Source organism: Rhinopithecus bieti, unplaced genomic scaffold (assembly GCF_001698545.2).
Source record: "Rhinopithecus bieti isolate Rb0 unplaced genomic scaffold, ASM169854v2 scaffold_9899, whole genome shotgun sequence".
Taxonomy (NCBI): Eukaryota; Metazoa; Chordata; class Mammalia; order Primates; family Cercopithecidae; genus Rhinopithecus; species Rhinopithecus bieti.
The window spans coordinates 5,501,148-5,507,191 of NW_016806979.1; positions in this window are offsets into that span (position 1 = coordinate 5,501,148).

Below are 6,044 nucleotides of genomic sequence, written 5' to 3' on the forward strand. Positions count from 1 at the left end.
CCTGACCATGGGCTGTCAGACACTGCTTCTCAAGGTGGGTCTTGGCGTTAAAGTGGATGCTGACCCGCCTCCAGGCCTTGCAAAGAGCAGGCTGTGAGACGCCAGTGTGCTTTTGAACGTGCACCTAGGCCTCCAAGGAGCAGCCATGGTTTTCCAGCGGGGATTCCGCCTCGGCAACCTCCAGGAGCACCTGGAGCAGCCGGGCTCCGGGTCCTAAGGTGCAGGGATCACCTTGGAAGTGCGGCCGCCATGGGGTGGTGGGGGCAGGAGCTTACGCAGAAGAGTGAAAACCAAGGCTCTGCAACTGCTCACAAAGTAGAAAGTGCGTTAACATGCATGGAAATCCGCACAGCCATCTCCAGCTTGCACAAAAGTACACTAACACAAGCGGAAATCCACAGAGCCATCTCCAGCTGGCACAAAAGTGCACTAACACACACGGAAATCCACACAGCCATCTCCAGCTGGCACAAAAGTGCACTAACACACACGGAAATCTGCACAGCCATCTCCAGCTTGCACGAAAGTATACTAAACACACGGAAATCCGCACAGCCATCTCCAGTTTACACAATTGTGCTTCTTTTTAAAACATATATTTGTCTAAAATTAGCCAGACGTGGTGACACATGCTTGTAATCCCAGCTACTCAGGAGGCTGAGACAGGAGAATCGCTTGAACCCGGGAGGCGGAGGTTGCAGTGAGCTGAGATGGCGCCATTGCACTCCAGCCTGGGTGACAGAGCGAGACTCTCTCTCTCTCTCTCTATCTATCTATCTATATATATATGATATGTCAAATATATTAGATACATAATATATATATATATTTAGGATATGTCAAAGGAGCCCAGAAACCAACTGAAAGAGCTCCCAATGGCCAAGGCTGGGCCTCATTCCCAGCTTGCCTCCAACGCTGATGGTTTTCACGCTCTGATTGTCATCTCCCGAGTGTCTCTTTAGGATTGGCAGTTGGGAGCCACAAGTCACCATGGAGGAGGAGCATGGCTCTGGGAGTCCCATCTCTGTGCCTGGTTCCTGTACAGTCTTTGAATAAGCCTCTGGTGGCCTCTGGGACCCTCCTTTCCCCTTCCTGGGGCGCATATATATATATATATATTTTTTAATTCTTTTCTGTATTTTCCAGAATGAGAACAGCTTTCCCTTAAAGTCAGACCCCTGCCCCGCAAAAGCTTGCTTTTTATTTTTTATTTTTTGAGACAGAGTCTCACTCTGTCACCCAGGGTGGAGTGCAGTGGCATGATCTCAGCTCATTGCAACCTCTGCCTCCTGGGTTCAAGTGATTCTCCTGCCTCAGCCTCCCAAGTAGCTGGGATTACAGGCGCTCGTCACCACGCCCAGCTACTTTTTGTATTTTTAGTAGAGATGGGGTTTCACCATGTTGGCCAGGCTGGTGTCGAACTCCTAACCTCAGGTGATCTGCTCACCTTGGCCTCCCAAAGTACTGGGATTACAGGTGTGAGCCACCACGCCCAGCCAAGCCTTCTTTTTTTATATAAAGCTACGGTAAAAAAAAATGTCTTTTTCACCATTCACATCTTTGGGTAAGAACGTTAACTGTGAAACAGAGGACTGTAAATGCAAAGCTCAAATCTCTCTGTGATTTTTCAGTTAAAAGTGTAGTGTCTGTCTGTCTGTCACTCCCACACGCCCGCACAAGGTTAGTTAAACGCGCGAGCTTTAGGTGGCTGCCATGCTAAACCCGTTTTCTCAGAAGAGATGAAGGCCTGTTTTCAATATGTTTGTGAAACAGAAAGGACTTCTTTTCACCAGCCTTTGAACACAAACAAAATTCGGATGTATTTCTCCATAGAAGAGAAGCTGTCACCTGGAGTGGCACCACCCCGCCCCCAGCCCCTCGGTGTCTGTGTCTCCCGCTGTGTCCACCCAGAGTCTCCCACGGCAGAATGTGCCTCCCAAGCTCCAGGTGCACCCAGGGAGAGGGCCGCCAGCCCTGAGGACCCCACAGACAGAAAATCCCCCGATCATTAGGAAATGTAGATCCCTGGCCCTCCCCACCGTGCCCACTTGGAACCCGGCCTCGGGTACCCTGGGCCTCATTCCCAGCTTGCCTCCAATGCTGATGGTTTTCACGCTCTGATTGTCATCTCCCGAGTGTCTCTTTAGGATTGGGAGCCACAAGTCACCATGGAGGAGGAGCATGGCTCTGGGAGTCCCATCTCTGTGCCTGGTTCCTGTACAGTCTTTGAATAAGCCTCTGATGGCCTCTGGGACCCTCCTTTCCCCTTCCTGGCGCTCAGAGCCCTGCTGTACTGGAGCCTTTAGGAATGTGACATTGTTTTGGCCAGGGTTACTTCCTGCAACTACAAACCCCCCCAAAGGAAACAGTAAACCAGCTGCAAAGTTGCAGCGTCCTTAGATGCCACTGCTGGGCAGGGGTGGTGTGGAGGAGAGGCCTTGTCACCCAGGATGAAATAAGAGCCTGGTGGTTTAGATGGGGGAGGAGGGAAGGGAAGAAAAGTCTCTCTGGGCCATTTCACTCCTCTTTAAGTACGGAAGCTTAGGCTAAAAGAGCATTTCACGGGGCTGAGCTGTGGCCCCGGGGACCCTGGCTGCCCCAGAAGGGCTCTCACCCACGGCGCCCCCTCCCAAGCCCCATGCAGGGGTGTCAAAGTGAAGCCTTCACCATCATCACCCAAAAAGAACGTGTGCAAGATGTGACCATTTGTCACCGAGATGGAGTGTATGATATGAACCATGGCAAACACCGTAATGACTAATTTCAAACATTTATTACAATTCTTGAGAGACTTGAAAGCTGTCCCCGCTCTTGATTTTAATAAATGCAGTCTTGAAGCAGCCGCTTATCAAAGTGACACAAATTGTGTGGTAAATAGATTATGGCACAGCTGAAATACTGGAAAATGAGATCAGAAATGCTCCTTCTCCTCCATTTAAAACTCCCCAAGATCCTTCAGCCTGAGCCGCAGGGCGAGGCAGCCACGGGGAGCGTGGAGGTGAGAGGATTAGCCCCCAGCAGAGGCGGCTTTTCATCTGCTGCTCTCAGAGCCCCCCTGCAGCAGAGCCCGGGAGGCCAGGGTGCCTTCTCCTTGCCCCAGCCCAGCTGGGATGGGGGTCCCTGGATGGGGGAGGAAGGAGAAGGTGGGTCTGGGGTGGGAGCTGAGGCTGGAAGGAGATACTGGTCAGGGGGCTATGGGCACTGACCTACCCGGGGAAGCTCCGTTAGGAAATGCCCCCACCCCCATCTTGTATGCCTCCCTAACACAGGTTCAATGACTAGCAGCTTCTTACTTCCTTCAGCAGTTGGCAACTCCTGGGCTCTGAGTCTCTCTCCTCTGCCTCTCTCCTGGAGCACCCGCCCTGTGCTGGGCATGGTACTAGAGGCAGGGCACACACAGACGGGCAGGGCCAGGCAGATGTCCTCAAGGGGCTTCTAGTCCGGAGGGAGATGCTGCCCTACGTATAGTGACATGAGACTACAGTGAGCCTGCTCCAGGCTGGGCCTGCCTGGATGATGGCCAGAGGTCGCAGAAGATCCTGGGCAGCCGACCTAGCGCTGCAGGGCGTCCCCTGGCCAGATGGCCTCTGTGTTTGGATCCTGCCCTGCCCAGGATTCCAGGCCCCGTGTCCAGGCTGTCTCCCTCACTCTTCTCTCTGAGGACAGACTGACCAGAGGAAGGTCCCCAGCTTCCTAAAAGGGCAAGGAAATGGGGGGACACTTTCCCCTGTTCTCCTTAAATCCCAGAACCCAGGAATGGTTGAGACACCCAGGACTCACAGGACTCATTCACCCGTAGACGGTTCCCTCCTAAACGGAGGGTGCAGTTAGAATCCATCCTGTGGGCTGTTGCGTAGCACATCCATGAAAAGGCAAATACATGGCCTCTGCAGAGATTCAGGCAGCCACCCTTCCCCGCAAGGACATTGGCTTCAGGGAGAGCTCCACGGCGCTTTCCAGGAACCTCCATATCAGAATTACAGGAGCAGTGTGTCATCCCAGAACCTCACTGGTAACTAATTGCCAGTGTAACTAGACACATGCCGTTCATCAATGCCAATTAATATTCAAATAAAAAGCACGGCACGTCTATTTACGTGCAGTTTGATGTCCCTGTAAGAAGCCTCATTCTTCAGACTGCCTGCTCCCTCCCCTTCCCTGGGGGGAGGCCACCCCCTTTGCAGCAGTCACTACTGGGGGAAGGTGTTCACTGAAGATACTTTGCAGCTAAACTGTAACTCAGCCTCCTCCATGGCCACAGCTGCTCCTGGATCTGGGCACTGGACAACGGGGTCCCCCAACCTCCTCTTGATCAATTCTCCTCTCCGTGTACATCCGAGGACACAGGACCCACTCTGTGCTGTTTTTCACAATGGGGTGGCGGTTTTGCCAAGTGCTTACTTAGGGAGTGATGACTCTGTAGGGTAATTCCTATCTGTTTTTAAAAAGTAGGCATTGAATTAAGAAATTCAATCATTTATATATTTAAGCCCAAGTTAATAGATATTAAATTTTACTATTAAATGTTAATCATTCATTAGGTTTCTCAAATTAAACATCAGACCTCTAACAAATTAAATTTAAATAATTAAGCCTATTATTGTAGAGATTGCCAAGATGGGGGTGGAAGGAAATGCATTCCAGAAACTTTTTTTTTTTTTTTTTTTTTAGTCAAAAGAGCACAGGGACTTGTTATCTCTGCGATGTGGATGGGAATGGAAGACCCGGGAAGTCAGAGGATTTGACCTGGACCACAGTGCTAATGTAGCTCTGAGCTGGGCTGCAAACCCACACCTGGAAATGTCCAGGATCCAGTCTACTGTTTGGACCACACAAAGTATGTTGCATCTTTATGATATGAGGACAGGAGGGTTTGTAAGGCCAGGTTACAGACAGGATGCAAAATATGCTCATTTTCCTGGAGGAAAGGAGGTGAGAAGATGGGGTATTGCTTAGACGGAACAAACACTGGTGGGGTCCTACAGAGGGAACAGTGGGTACCCAGGGAAGAAGAGAGGGTGACAAACATCCAAGGAGGGTGTGAAGGGGAGGGCAGGTAGAGACAGAACCAGAACACAGACCAGCCGCAGCAGCTCAGAGGCTGGGGCACCCCCATGGAGCTTACACCTCTGCATGCCTGTAGCAGGTTGAACGGTGCCCCCTAAACCCGTTATGTTCATATCCTAATCCCCATACCTGTGAATGTGACATTATTTGGGAAAAGGGTCTTTGTGGATGTAGTGAAGTATCTCAGATGAGATTCTTCTAGATTATCTCAGTGACAAATGTCCTTATAAGAAACCCAAGAGGAGGGGGCACAGTGGCTCATACCTGTAATCTCAGCACTTTGGGAGGCTGAAGCTGGTGGATCACCTGAGGTCAGGAGTTTGAGACCAGACTGACCAACATGGTAAAACCCTGTCTCTACTAAAACTACAAAATCAGCTGGGTGTAGTGGTGGGCACCTGTAATCTCAGCTACTTGGGAGGCAGGAGAATCGCTCAAACCCAGGAGACAGAGGTTGCAGTGAGCCGAGATCGTGCCACTGCACTCCAGCCTGGTCAATAAGAGTGAAATTCTGTCTCAAGAAAAAATAAAAATAAAAGAAACTCAAGAAGAGTAAAACAGAGAGAAGAAGAGAAGGGCACATAAAGACAGAGGCGGAGGTTGGAATGGTGCCACCAGTGTGGGAATCAAGACGACCACCAGAAGCTGGAAGAGGCAGAGAACAGAATCCCCCAGGGCCTCTGGCAGGAGCATGACCCTGATGATCTCTTGATTTCAGACTCCCAACCTCATCACTGTGAGAAGGGACACTTCCATTGTTCTAGGCCACCCAGTTTGTAGGAATTTGTTACAGCAGACCTAGGAAGCTAATACAATGCCAATGGAATTCGCCTGTTCCCTCTGTGACAATGTCAAAGAAAGATCTCCTTCTCCTTCTTCTTCTTCTTCCTCCTCCTCCTCCTCTTCTTCCTCTTCTTCTTCTTCTTCTTCCTCTTCTTCTTATTCCTCTTCTTCTTTTCTCCTTCTCTTTCTCCTCC